A 15,926-nucleotide genomic window follows, 5' to 3' on the forward strand; every position below is an offset into this window, starting at 1 on the left:
ATACAGCAACATGAGAAATAGGAAGTACAAGTTAAATTTTTAAAAAGCAGAAGAGAGAATTAGAACAAAGAAATGGGAGGAAAAAATAAACTTTTGTTCTTTTCATAAGACTGGGCGGAAGCTCAGTTTGAGACTTATTTCTCTAATTATCACAAGAGCCCTGGGAGTCCCCCGTGGTCTAATGGTTGTTAGGATTCTGGGCTTTCACTGCCGTGGCCCCGGTTCATCCCCTGGTCAGGAAACAGATTCCGCAAGCCACGTGGCGCAGCCAAAAGAGAAAAAAAAAAAAAAAAAAAAAGCCCTAATTCTGAGAGAGTCTTTGAAGGAGTAGCTACAATCTACTTATGACTTTGAACCTATTTTTATGAGAGAGAGAGAGGGAATACATTGTTATAAATGAAGAAACAGAGGGGAAAAAAGCTTTTGAATTAGAGCCTGACACTGCCTGCATGTGCAGGACTTTAAATGCACCAAGTCATTAATCATGAGCTCCTAGTGCAGGAATAATCCATCCTAATTAATTTCTTAAAAAATGAATTTATTTGAGCAATAGAAATGATGGATCACTAAACATTCATTACAGGCCACTAAGCACGTGTCCACCTATGGGGACTGAGAAGAAGCAATGAGGATGAAAAGGCTAGGAAGCAAACTGTCTCAGATGATGAGAAAATCACATCCGTGGTGAGTGGGAAGGGGGCGCAGTCACATTTTACCGGATACTAAGATACACGGGGGCAGTCCTCTCTGAAGGATAAGGGCCCTTCTATTCACTTTAGAATTCTGGTTTTCCACTATCCTAGCCCTGTTCTCCGAAGAAACAAGGAAAGAAATAATGACAAAAGATACGAAGCAACTGTGTCTCAGAAGCCCAGCTTGAATTTATGGAACCAGCATAACCTGAAACAGCCAGAATCACCAGCCTGGAAGACACATAAGGTCACATGTTTTCTACTTTTCAAAAGAAAACCAGCTTGATTACCCACATGCCAGACAAACAGAAAGTCCAATATCCCTTTCTCCCTTTGAATTGTCCTGTATCCCCGGTTCTACACAAACCAAAGAGGCCAGTGTTGCTAAGGACAGAGAATGGAAGACACATTTCCATTCACCAGAGAACCTGTTTGGGGGAGCAGCTGCCTCTGTCACTGCTACACGTGTGGCTGATGAAAACCCTCCATGCACAGCCTGACACATGCCTGCCTCTTCCTGCTGCAGGGAGCTTGCTGCTCCGGATCTCTGTGGTGTTCCGTGCCGGGCTCCCAAGGTCACCCTCACATACTGAAGTGTGCACCCCTTCCCCACAATTCATGTATTGAAGTCCTAACCCCCAGTACCTCAGAATGTGCCTGTATTTGGAGATAGGATCTTTACAGAGGTAATTAAGGTTAAATGACATCATTGTTGTGGGCCCTAATCCAATATGACCGGCCTCCTTATAAGAAGAGGAGATAATAAAACAGGGACGCATATAGGGAAAACAGAGGGAGAAGATAGCCATCTACAAGCCAAGGAGAGAAGAAATCTACTCTGCCAACATCTTGATCTTAGACTTCTAGCCTCCAGAACTGTGAAAAAATACATTTCTGTTGTGTGAAGACATCCAGGCTGTACTATTTGTTATAGCAGCCCTAGCAAACTAATACAGGTCAGCTTTGTCCTTTTGTATGCATCTATACAGTAGACCCAAAATCACTTGTTGAAAAGACTATTCTTTCCCCATTGAATGGTCTTGTCAAAATCAAGTGACCTGAGATGTATGCGATTATTTCTGGACACAATTCTAGTCCACTGATTTATAAGTCTATCTTATGCCAGTACCACACTGTTCTAGTTACTGTAGTTTTGTAGTAAGTTTTGAAATAGGGAACCATGAGTCCTCCAACTTGGTTCTTCTCTTTCAGAATTGGTTTGGCTATTCAGGGTTCCTTGTAATTTCATATGAATTTTAGAATCAGTTTGTCCACATCCAGCTGCAAAAAAGGCAGCTGACATTTTGATAAGGATTGCATTAAACCTGTGGATCAGTTCAGGGAGTATTGCCATCGTAACAATGTTAAGACCTCGAATACATGAACATGGGATATCTTTTCATTTATTTAGATCTTTAATTTCCTCCCATGATGTTTTGTAGTTTTCAGTGTCCTGAATTTCTTCTGTTAAATTTATCTCTAGGTACAGTTGACCCTTGAACATGGGTTTGAGCTACATGGATCCACTTACATATGGATTTTTTTCAATAAGTACTACAGTACTATACAATCCACAGCTGACTGAATTTGTGGATGTGTAACCCCATGGGGCCAACTATAAAATTATACATGGATTTCCAACTGTGTGCTTGGGGCAGGGGTTGGCACCCCTAACCTCCATGTTGTTCAAGGGTAAACTGTATTTATTCTTTTTAATGCTATTATAAGTGACATTTTTAAAATTTAATTTTCAGATTGTTCATTGCTGGTTTATAGAAGTACAAGTGATTTTTGTACATTGATCTTATATCCTGCAACCTTGCCAAACTTGTTTAGTAACTCTAATAGGTATTTTGTAGATTCTTTCAGATTTTTCATATCTGAGATTATGTCATCAGTGAATAGGAATAGCTTTACTTCTTCCTTTCTAATCTGAAGGCTTTTAAATTTCTTTTTTCTTGCCTAATTCCTTGGCTAGAACTTCCAGTACATGTTGGATAGACATGGCAAGAGTGGATATCCTTGTCTTGTACTTGATCTTTGGTGGAAAGCTTTCAGTCTTTCACCATTGTGGTGTTAGCTATGAGTTTTTGTAGATGGTTTTATAGGCTGAGCAAGTTCCTTTCTATTTCTAGTCTGTTGAGTATTTTTATCATGAAACGGTGTTAGATTTTGACAAATACTTTTTCTGCATTTATTGAAATGATCACATGTAGTTTTTGTCCTTTATTCCATTAATGTAGTGTATTACATTGACTGATTTTCATATGTTGAGCCACCACTGCATTGCTGGGATAAATCTCACTTGGTCTTGAGGAGTAGTCTTAATGTACTGCTTGAATCAGTTTGCTAGTATTCTGTAGAGGGTTTTTGCATGGGTATTCATATGGGATATTGGTCTGTAGTTTTCTTTTTATGTGTTATCTCTGGCATGGTATCAGGACAATACTGGCCTCATATAATGAGTTAGGAAGTGTTCTCTCCTTTTCTATTTTTTGCAAGAGTTTGAGAAGAATTAGTGCTGATTCTTCCTTAGATATTTGATGGGACTCACCAGTGAAGCCATTTGGTCCTGGGATTTTGTTGTTGTTAAGAGTTTTTTTGATTACTGATTCGATCTCATTATTTATAGGTCTATTCAGATTTTCTATTTCTTCTTGAATCAATTGAGATAGTTTGTGTGTTTCTAGGAATTTTCCCAATTATTCTAAGTTATCTAATTTGTGGGACTACTCTTGTTCACAGTATTCTCTTAAAATCCTTTTTATTTCTATATAGTCAATAGTAATGTCCCTGCTTTCACATCTAATTTTAGTAATTTGAGCATTCCCTTTTTTTCTTGGTTAGTCTAGCTAAATGTTTGTCAGTTTTGTGAATCTTTTTGAAGAACAAAATTTTGGTTTTGTTAGTTTTCTCTGTTGTTTTTCTGTTCCCTATTTTATTCAAGTCCCCTGTAATATTTATTATTTCATTCCTTCTGTTGCTTTGGGTTTAGTTTGCTGTTCTTTTTGTAGTTTATTAAGGTAGAAATTTAGATTATTGATCTGATATCATTCTTCTTTAATGTATGTATTCACAGCTATAAATTTCTTTCTGAGAACTGCTTTTGTTACATACCATAAGTTTTGGTATGTTGTGTTTTCTTCTTTGTTCATCTCAAAGGATCTTCTAATTTACCTAGCGATTTAGCTTTTTGTTATTTAGGAGTGTGTCATGTAATTTCCACATATTTGTGAATTTTCCAAACTTCCTTCTGCTATTGATTCTAGCTTAATTCTATTATGGTTGGAAAAGATACTTTATATGATTTCAATTTTTAAAAACTTTACTGAGATTTGTTTTCTGGCCTAACATTTGGTCTATCCTGGAGAATACTCCATGTGCACCTGTCTAGTTGTTCTATTCATTATTGAAAATGGGGATAATAAATCATCCAACTATTATTATTGAACTATTTTTCCTTCCAATATGGTCAGTATTTGCTTCATTTAGTTTGAGGCTCTGTTGTTAAGCGCATATATTTTTATAAGTGTTATATCTTTATATCATTATATAATGTCCTTCTTTGTCTCTTGTAACAATTTTTGTCTTAAAGTCTATTTTATATGATGTTAGAATAGCCATTCCAGCTCTCTTTTAGTTATTATTTGCATGGAATATGTTTTCCATTCTTTTAGTTTCTACCTATTCCTGTCTTTGAATCTAAAGTGAGTCTCTTGTAGATAGCATACAGTTGAATCACTTTTTAAAAATCCACTATAGCACTCTCTGCCCTTTCATTGGATTTACATTTAATGTAATTGGTCACAAGGTAGGAATTTTATCTGTTATTTTTCTATTTGTTTTTTATATGTTGTATATCTTTTCTGTTTCTCTTATTTCTCCATTACTGTCTTCTTTCTTGTTGATTAGCTATGTCCTAGTGTACCATTTTAATTCCCTTGTTTACTATATTTTTGGGTTAATTTCTTAGTCATTGTTGTTTGACCATGGACAATGTATAACTAGACAGTTATAATTGGAATTACAATGAACATCTTAACTAATAACAATTTGGTTCTGATTAATGCCAACCAATTTCACTATTATACAAAAATTTTGCCCCCATATACCTCTGTTCCCTCTCCCCTTCTTTGTACTATTGTTGTCATACAGACTACACTCTTAATATGTTGTGTGCCCATCAATGCAAAGTTATTATTATTGCTTTATGTAGTTATCTTTTAAATAACATAGTAGAAAATAAAGAGTTACAAAAAATACATTTGTACTGTCTTTTGTATTTACCTATGGAGTTACCTTTAATGGTATTCTTTATTTTTTCACGTGGTTTCAAATTAAGGTAAGTCCTTTGAGCCAATTCTTGAGGGAGCCACCAGATAGGTCAAAACAAACAACGACAATTTCTTGTGAATGAGATCCATTCTGTTCTTTCTGTTCCCAATACCTGTATGGGGAATGCAGCTATTTTCTTCAAGGCCACTGCCAACCCTGGATGGGACCAGGATAAGTTAAAACACCACAAAGGGGCTTCCCTGGCGGTACAGTGGTTGAGAACCCGCCTGCCAATGCAGGGAACACGGGTTCGAGCCCTGGCCTGGGAAGATCCCACATGCTGCAGAGCAACTAAGCCCATGCACCACAACTACTGAGCCTGCGCTCTAGAGCCTGCAAGCCACAATTACTGAAGCCCGCGTGCCTAGAGCCCGTGCTCCGCAACAAGAGAAGCCACTGCAATGAGAAACCCACGCACCGCAACAAAGAGTAGCCCCTGCTCACCGCAACTAGAGAAAGCCCGCACGCAGCAATGAAGATGCAACACAACCAAAAATAAATAAATAAATAAAAATAACAAAATAAAATAAAATTTTAAAAAAACAAAAAAACACCGCAAAGGGGCTTCCCTGGTAGCACAGTGGTTAAGAATCTGCCTGCCAATGCAGGGGTCACAGGTTCGAGCCCTGGCCTGGGAAGATGCCACATCACACAGAGCAACTAAGCCCGTGCGCCACAACTACTGACCCTGCGCTCTAGAGCCCGCGAGCCACAACTACTGAAGCCCGAGCACCTAGAGCCCGAGCTCCGCAAGAAGAGAAGCCACCGCAATGAGAAGCCCAAGCACCACAGCAAAGAGTAGCCCCTGCTTGCCGTAAATAAAGCAAGCCCAAGCGCAGCAATGAAGACCCAACGCAGCCATAAATAAATTTAAAAAGAGAAACACCACACAAAGCTTGCTATTCTTACTGAAATTCAGCTGGTTTTTCTTGAAAACGTTCCCGATTGTTGGAGGCTTTCAGTTAGTGTCCAGTGTTCTGAAAAAGTTGATCCTGACAGTTTTTGCTGCATTTTTTGTTACTATTATGAAGGGATCAACTTTTGGTGTTCTTCCTTTGCTGCTCTGCTGACACCACTTCAATATGACTTATTACTGGCAATGTTAACCTTGATTATTTGGTTAAGGTGGGGTCTGCCAGGTTTCTCCACTGCAAAGTTACTATTTTTTCCTTTCCATGCATTATTCCAGAGGTCAGCAAACTATGGCTGGAAGGCCAAATCAAGCCCACTGACTGTTTTTGTAAATAAAGTTTTATTAGTACACAGCTGCACTCATTTTTTTAAAACATATTTTCTGTGGCTGCTTTCATGCTACACCACCAGAGGTGAGTTGCTGTGCAAAAGGCTGTATGGCTCACAGAGACTAATATAGTTCCTCTTTGGTTCTTCGCTGGTTCTTGCTCTATTTGTTAGAAACATATCACTAAACCTAGCCCACATCCAAGGGGAGAGGAATTAAGCTTTACCTTATGGAGGGAGCAGTATCCAAGCATTTTTGGACATATGTTAAAATCAAGATAATTAAATGTTTGGGAGTCTATACTTTGAGGCCATGCAAATATCATGTTTCTCCTTAAACTTTTGCTCACTAATATTTCCTTCATCAGTAGGTCTCACCTACAGCAATTATTACTGTGGTGCTTTAATCATGATTTGCTGTTTCTCTCATTCCTTTTACATGTCTTAATTTGAATTCTTCTGTAAGGGAGATTTGTTCCTTCTTCCCCACTTATTTATTTACTCAATCTTTTAATTACATCAGTATGGGCTCACAGATACTTATTTTGTTCTTTGGGTCATAACCATTACTATCATAATTTACTTCATGGCATGGGAGTTGAGGTACTTTCTCTTGTTGGAGGTTTTATGTTAGAGCCCTGAATGTGATTTTTAGGCAAGTCCCTTGACCTCTCCTTCTTTTTATCATCATCAGAATAAAAATATTAATAGCCACCTCACAGCGTTCTTGTGAAAATGCTGTTTGAACTAGGAGGTAGGATATAACTGTTAGATTCTTTGGTAATGTACTTCCTTTACTCCCATTTCCTTCTTCACTTTCCTTCTCTCCCTCTTTCCTTCCCCTTTTCTCATTCCTCCTTTTTCCTCCTCAGCCTGTGTGTTGCACCCACCAGGGGTCCCCTGTGGCACTAGGGCTGAAGCCAGTGGGGTCTGAGTCACAGCACTTCTTTGAAGGAGGGCTGTACCAAGGTCAGCCCAAATAACCAGTTTCCCTTTGCTGTGTCCCCAGAAAGCCACTTCAAGGACTCCTTTGCTGTTCTAAGCAGACCTCTTCCTGCACACATGGGCCCTGCACCCTTCATCCCCTGGAGGGCAGGGACCTTGCCTTACACCTTTCATAACTTCCTTACATCCCTTACTGCACAATGACTTTCAGATAGTCTTTCATCAACCTTGAATGCAAATCTGAACATACACATAGTCTGCATGTTTCCACCATGCAGAACATGGGCGTGCTAACTGCCAAACATCATCACTGAAATTCACTGGGTGGTTTCTATCACTTTCTTAGGGTTTCATTCCTAGTTTGGAGATATTTGATGTTCTATGTCAATAGTCGTTAACTGTGTGGGAGGCTATAAAGTGAGTCAGACATGCATGGTTCTGAAACTCGAGGAGCCCACAGTACAGTTGCGGGGAGAGAGCTCTGCACAAATAACCAACCATAGATAATCAAGGACTTCAAATGTCAGACATCACATGGATTTTGTTCAGTAGGCAGTGGGCAGTTAGTGAAGGCTTTTGAGGAAGAAGATGACATAATCTATAGTGAAAAACTAGGAAGGCTGAAATGCATGAGCCTGGAGACATGGGTAGGGAGGGGGCAATTAGAAGGCTTTTGGAATAACCTGAGTGAGAAATAATATACCTCAATGGCAGTAAGAATGGAAAGAAATGGACAGAAACCTCTCCCAGGAGAAGTCAACAGGACATGGTCAGCTAGCAATCAGAGAATCTTAGAAGGCGACCTTTGAGACTATCTGGGGCAAGCTGAAGGTTTGTGGCAACCCTGCATCAAGCCAGCCTACCGGTACCATTTTTCCAACAGCATTTGCTTGCTTCATGTCTCTGTGTCACATATTGGTAATTCTCACAATATTTAAAACCTCCCATCAGCAAAAAGACTGTGATTCACTGAAGCCTCAGATGATGATTAGCATTTTTTAGCAATATATTTTTTATTACTTTATTTTTTTAAAATATTTATTCATTTATTTGGTTGCACCAGGTCTTAGTTGCAGCAGGCGGGCTCCTTAGTTGTGGCTCACTGGCTCCTTAGTTGTGGCATGCAAACTCTTCATTGCGGCACGCATGTGGAATCTAGTTCCCTGACCAGGGATCGAACCCAGAACCCCTGCATTAGGAGCACAGAGTCCTAACCACTGCACCACCAGGGAAGTCCCTAGCAATTTTTTTTTTTTTTTCTCGGTACGCAGGCCTCTCACTGTTGTGGCCTCTCCCATTGCGGAGCACAGGCTCCGGATGCGCGGCCATGGCTCACGGGCGCAGCCGCTCCACGGCATGTGGGATCTTCCCAGACCGGGGCACGAACCCGTGTCCCCTGCATCGGCAGGCAGACTCTCAACCACTGCGCCACCAGGGAACCCCAGCAATATTTTTAATTAAGGTATGTACATTGTTTTTTTTTTAGACAAAATGCTATTGCACATTTAATAGACTACAGTATAGTGTAAATGTAACTTTTATATGCACAGGAAAACCAAAAAATTCGTGTGACTTGCTTTATTGTGATATTAGTTTTAGATAGTCACTTTATTACAGTGTTCTGGAACTGAACCCCCAATATCTCTGAGCTATGCCTGTATATTCTAAAAGTATGTGTAGAAATATCTGCATAGTACACATTAACCCAGACATTTACACCTCTGATCCATGACTTGAGAAGTCACAGAAGTAGATGCAGGCCATAGGGTTAAAGTACAATAGACAGCTCCACAGCAGAGTGTGAGAGAGCTGATGTAGAAGAATTAAGTCAATGATTCTCTGGGTGCCTGCCTGCGGTGCTCTCAACCTCCTCCTGAGAGATGCAGGGCTTTACCATTAAGAACCATAGTTTAATAGCACGTGACTTATCATGCTGGCCACAAGTGATCAGAGCAGGGGAAGATGCTTGACTCAAGGGCAGCTAATTTCTGGGCAGGCAGGTGGCTTATGAGATATGAGATGATTGGAGACTAACAAGGCCAACAGAAAAGAGAATCAGATTTTTGGAGAAAGCTTGTCCGTTGACAGTGGGCACAGGAGATGAAGGTCACAGAGGGATAAAAGACAGCATATCACTGAAGTGGTAGAAATCTGGAGTCAGCAAAAGCCTGAGCATTGCTTTTCAGAGAGTAAGCAGCTGGTGGTTCGTAGTGCCAGACCATACAGGAGCTGTGGAAGCAGATTGCTAAGGTGGCAAAATGGCCAAGTATCAGAAAACAGCAAACTCCTGTCACTATCGGGGCAGTAAGATATTTTGGTCCCTAGAGCTGTGCTGATCAGATCCTAAATTGTATTTAAGTCCAGAGTAAGCCCAGCCATATGGCTGTTCCTGAACTTCTAGCCTGTGGCTGAGATTTCTGTCTTCCTTAATTCTATAACGTTGCTTACAATAACCTCTCATTACTCCTGGTGGCCTGAGTGAATCTGTCCTTTGCAACCACAAGACCTTATTAGGCCATAAAAAGAAACGGAACTCTGGTGACTGCTACAACACTGATGAACCTTGAAAACATTACACTAAATAAAATAAGCCAGGTATGAAAGAACAAATATTCTATCATTCCACTTATATAAGGTACTTAGAATAGTCAAAATCAAAGAGACAAAACATAGAAGTTACCAGAGGCTGGAGTCTGGGAGGTGGCAAGGGGAGCTATTATTTAATGGTTACAGAGTTTCTGTTTGGAGTGATGAAAAAGTTTTAGAAATAGATCGTTGTGATGATTACACAACATTGTGAATGTAATTAATGCCACTGAATTGTACACTTTAAAATGGCTAAAACAGTAGAATTCACGTAAAACAGTAAAATTCATGTTATATATATTTTACCACAAGCACACAAAGACCCTGTTAGAGATGCGGTGTCATGGAAAGAACACCAGCTTGGAGTCAGAGAAACTGAGTTCAAGACCCAGCTCTGCATTTTCCAGCTGTGTCACTTTGGGCAAGTTACCCAACCTCTCAGGGTCTCAGTTTATTCATTTGAAAAATGCAAATAATAAAACCCTTTCTAGGGTTTCCCTGGTGGCACAGTAGATAAGAATCTGCCTGCCAATACAGGTGACACAGGTTCGATCCCTAGTCTGGGAAGATCCCACATGCCGCGGAGCAACTAAGCCCGTGTGCCACAACTACTGAGCCTGCGCTCTAGAGGCCACGAGCCACAACAACTGAAGCCCGGGTACCTAGATTCCGTGCTCTGCAACAAGAGAAGCCACCGCAATATGAAGCCCACACACCACACCAAAGAGTAGCCCCTGGTCGCTGCAACTAGGGAAAGCCCGTGTGCAGCAACGAAGGCCCAACGCAGCCAAAAATAAATAAATAAATAAATTTTAAAACCCAAAACAAACCCTTTCTAAGTTTATTGTGAGGAACAATGAAGACAAAAATGCATTAAATCATTACATAAATATCTTTTGAAAAGGAGTCTGGTGACTTTTGCTATGTGTATTTGGAAGAGGAGACAACAGGCCTCTGTATTCTTCTTAAGAAAGTGTGAGGCTTCTCCTTGGACTGTGTGTTCAGGGTACACTTGGGGCCAACAGTGTGAAGCTCACCACATCTGCCCAGACTTCTCTGAATGCCCCTCTTCTTGACTTCCTCCTGCCACTTCCTCTCCAGCCCCTTTTGGGCTCCCAATGCTCTGGGCTCTCTCTTCCTTTAGTACCCTTCGAGACAAGCCCTCAGGAGGGATTATTTTCTCATTCAAACTGGAGTCCCTCTGTTCCCCTTCCCACAGCATATCTGTATTTAGGCCATACCTCTTTCCAGGGAGGAAAAAGCTTGATCCACATAATTTTGCTGAGTTGAACTGAAGGATTTTTTTAGGCATCAGCAGACATGTAGATACAGGAAATGCCGGGGGTGTGGGAGCCCTCCAACCCCTTTGTATCTCCCACAGCCAGGCAGTTAATAATCCTGAAACATTTGCTGAGTGGGATCCTTTCTCTAGGCATCATCAAAAGGCGGGGGTGGGGTGGGGACCAAATGGCTTCTCAAACTTGATTGCCTTCTGACGTTCTGTGAGGTCTAAAAAAGTAGGCGCCCACACCAGGAAGGCTGAGGAGCTGTCCTAGGTCCTGAAGTGCAACTGAGCTGGCAAGCCTCCCTGTTTCTCCTAACCCTGGGGCTCTGGCAACTCTGGTTCAGCCTGAACTCGGATTTAGAAGAGGTAAACAAAGAGCTAATTCTGGGAAGGGGGAAAGGATGAGAGAGAGAAGTATGCAAACACACAGAGCCTTCTGGATCAGCTTAAGCATGGAGAGATTGCTAAGGCCAAAACATAGAAACTTTTGTTTTGATTTTATTTTTAAATTAGAATGGTCACCAAGAAACCTCTAAGCAAAAATATGGAACAAGTACAAGGGGACAAAAAGCTGTGCAACAAACAATGCAATGCAAAACTGTGTAAACACCAATTTGTAAGCAAAACTACACCCACATAGATTGACGTGTCACCATCAACTGAGCCATACCAAAGGACTCAGAGCTCTTTTGCCTTTTCTTGTAGATAGAAACAGTTTAATTTTTATGGACAGAGGACAAATAAGCATATGACTTAGCTTGATGTCATTCATGCTCTTTCACGTGTCTTTGTTAAAAAAAATTTCCCGCTTCTCCAGGAAGTTTGGGGCATAATCCTCTCCACCTGCCTTGATGACATGCTCATGCAAGCATGTTTTCATGGGGCTGAAGAAACTAGGCTGAACAAATATTACTAGTATAAAACCAGACACAAAAAAGGGGTGGGCTTCCCTCTAATTACTTAACACACATGGTCTGCAGTTAAATACATCCTGCCTTATCGTAGTCCATAAGTTAGGACCTCAAATTAGCCATAACTCTTCAACTTCACTCCTTAGAGGTAGTGACCACATCACATGTCTTTTCCTACACAAACAGACACAAGCAGCAAAACATTTAACTGGACACACAGTAGGTGTTCAATAAATGTCGGTTGGTTGGCTGTTTAAGGCAAAGTAGACGTGGAGGCTGGATTTCACTCAGGTAATATGTTTTCTTTTTCTTTCAGGTCATTTATTTTTCTTTCTTTTTAAAAAATTATGGTGTTTTTAATAGTGGAAAAATTAAAAATAATATGAGTCCAACACGAGATTGACTGAACAACTTATAGCACATCCATATAACTGCACACCACACTGAACTGTGAAATGAAGTAAACAGATCTACATAACTGATGTGGGTAAATGACTACAATTTATGAAGTAAGAAATGAAAGCTGTAGAACATATATAAAATGTGTATGATTCTATATTTACTAAAAAAAATTAATCTGAGAAAAGGACACTTTTTATCACTTCTAGCTATATTCGTTGCTATAATTCCAGCAGCTGGCACATAGCCAGGGTTCAGTAAATATTTGTTAATTGGCTACGGTAACACCAAGGATTCAGTATAGCACTTAAAATACTCCCAACAGAGTGTAAATTCTGACCTTTTTTTGGTTGTTGTTACTCCAGAACAAGCAGGATTTTCCTATTGTTGGGCAGGAGGGGAGTGGGGAGAGCTTTGTTATTAGACAAAGCTGGTACAGCATTAGATTGAAGGTTCTGGATAATACATTCTTTTTTGCTTATTTTATCTTTCTACCTATCTACCTATATATTAATCAATTTTCATAACTTTTTATTTTGAAATTTCCAAACCTATAGAAAAGTTGCCAGACTAATACAATAAACATCTGCATTCACCAATTGTTAACTTTTTGCCACATTTGCTTTATCTCCTCTGCATCTGTGTGTGTGTATGTGTGTGTGTACTATTTTTGCCAAACCATCTGAGAGTACGTTATATAAATCATGACATTGCAAACCTAAATACTTCAGCATATACCTCCAAAGAACATTTGCCTATTTTTGATATGTATATAATTTTCAAAGAACTATTTCTTACTTTGAAATAGTTTAAGACCCAAAAGAAGTTGCAAAAATAGTACAGAAAGTTCCCAGGTACCATGAATCCAGCTCACTCTTCATGATAATATCTTACATAACCTTAGTACATTATCAAAAACAAGAAAATGACACTGACACAACAAATTAATTCAACTACAGACTTTATTTGGATTTCACTAGGTTCCTCCCTCTCTCTCTCTTTCATTCTATGAATTTTTATCACATGTATAAATTTGAGTAACAGAACTCAAAGTTACAGAACAAAACAACCTTCATGTTACCCCTTTATAGTCGTATCCTCCCCCTAACCCTAATCCATCAACCATTGATGTTTTCAATCGCTACAATTTTTTCATTTCAAGAATGTTACATAAATGAAATCACATAATATGGAGTACTTCTTCACTCAGCATAATGCCCTTGTGATTCATCCAAGTTGTTGAGAATTATTCATCAATAGTTGATTCTTTTTAATATAGATTAGCATTCCTTTAGATGGACGTATCACAGTTTGTTTATCCATTCACCTGTTGAAGGACACTTAGGTTGTTTTCTGTTTTTGTCTATTATAAAGAAAGCTAATGTGACCATTCGTTTACAAATTTTTCTGTGAACATAGGTTTTCATTTTTCTAGGCTAATTATTCAGGAGTGAGATTGCTGAGTCATACAGTAAATGTATTTTTAACTTTATAAAAAACTGCCGAAGTGTTTTCCAGAGTGGCTGTACTGTTTTACAGTCCCACCAGCAGTGGATAAGAGATCCAGATGCTCTGAATCCTTGTAGGCACTCGATACTGTCAGTATTTTGTCTCTGCCACTCTAATAAGTATGTATCATTGTGGTTTTAAATTGCATTTCCCCAAAGGCTAGTGATGTTGAACATATTTTTTGTATGCTTATTTGCCATCTGTATATTCCCTTTGGTAAAATGTCTGCTCAAGTCTTTTGTCCATTTTCTAATTGGAATGTTCATTTTCTTACTGCTATGTTTAGAGTTCTTTATATACTATGGATATACATCCTTTGTTGGATATGTGATTTTCAAATACTTCCTTCCAGTCTGTGGTTTGTCTTTTCATCTTCTTAAATGGGTCTTTTACAGAGCAAAAGATTTTTTAATTTTTATGAAGTTGATTTCCTTTATGGATCGCACCCTTGGTGTCATGCCAAAGAGTTTTCCCAAGTGGTTGTACAGGAAAAAATTCAACCATCTTTTTCTCCTCACATGTGTTTAATACTGTGACAGATGCTGAGAGAGATACATAGATACAGAAGTTGTGCTCAAGGAGCTTCCAGTTCAGTTTAGACAAACACACAAATAATTACAGCAGAAGATGGGAGGCAATTATGTCATGTGAATACTACAAAGGCTGTGGGTAGGAGGAGGAGAGCTCATGAGAGGGAAGGATCACTTTACATTGGAAATATCAGGGAAGGCTTCACGGAGGAGGCAGCATTTGAGCCTTAAGGATTTCAACAGCTGAAGTGGGGGCACAGGAAAAAAATTCCAAGGAATTTCTTGAGCATGCACATGGCAGGCACTGTGATACCCACTTTGTATACATAATCATATTTACACCTCATAGTAATCTCATGAGAGAGAGGTCAAGGGTTCTCAAACCTAAATTCAATGGGTCTGGGGTAATGCCTGGGAATCTGAATTTAAGTTCCCAGGTACTTCTAATGAGCAGTCAGGTTTGGAGACCCCTCAGGTGGATGGTTTTATTGAAATTTTACAGATGAAGAGACTAAGTAAGGTTCAGCAAATAATAGCAACTTGTTCAAAGTCCCATGGCTAGGAAGAACTGTGATGCAAAACTAGAGCTCTTACGGAGAGAACTTTATCACAAGGCTCTCTGCCTCTGGGAGGCAGCATACCTAAAAAAGAATTTATGAGGGAAGAGCAGAGGCCAAAGACTAAGTCCTTGAAACCCAGGAGAGTAGTGAGCACTGCCAAATGCAGAGGCCACAGAGGATGTGGCATGAAGGAGAACCTGGGGATAACTGAACAATGTGTCTGCCTGAGTCTGACATTACAGGAAGATGAATACACACCCCTTGCATAGGGCAGGGCACTCCCTCAGGAGACCTGGCCAGATGGAAGGAGTTGTGGTTTGAGACTCAGCCAAGATCACTCCTTGGTAGTACAGCTTTGTGCTAAAATGATTAAAGCCAAACATGTGGGCCTACGGAGTGGTATGTCAAGAAAGGGGAGGCAGGGAGACACAAGTCTCACTGGGGAATCTCAGTATGGAATCTCAGGTAAGCTATTCAGAAATTACAAAATGCAGCCCACTTTAGATTTTCCAGGGCCACTGCCCCTTTGATGGATTATTCAGGCCTTTTGCCTCATCTTCTGCTCTATGTGTGTCTTGCCTTTGGATTACTGCTTCTATTGGAGGATGGAAAGGAAAAGAAAGGTGAGACTCCAACTAGGACATTTTGCTGATTTTTGGTAGTCCTGATAACATGGTTAAAATGAGATCGGAACAACAGCCCAGATGTAAGATCTTCTAACTATCTGTGGGTGTTTCCACTTAGCCACACTCATGTTGGTCCCTGGTAGCACAGTCAAGTGGGCTGTATTCTCACTCCCAAGGGCAAGCCTGGAGGCCTGTGCAAGGATACTGTGGACAATTCCATCACGAAACCCAACTCATTTGCTGTTGACAGTAGATGCAAAGCAATGTCTGTTATTTGAAAGAGGACAATGATGACAATAACCCCTTATA

The sequence above is a fragment of the Phocoena sinus genome, chromosome 16 (genome assembly GCF_008692025.1).
Source record: "Phocoena sinus isolate mPhoSin1 chromosome 16, mPhoSin1.pri, whole genome shotgun sequence".
In the NCBI taxonomy this organism is placed as follows: domain Eukaryota; kingdom Metazoa; phylum Chordata; class Mammalia; order Artiodactyla; family Phocoenidae; genus Phocoena; species Phocoena sinus.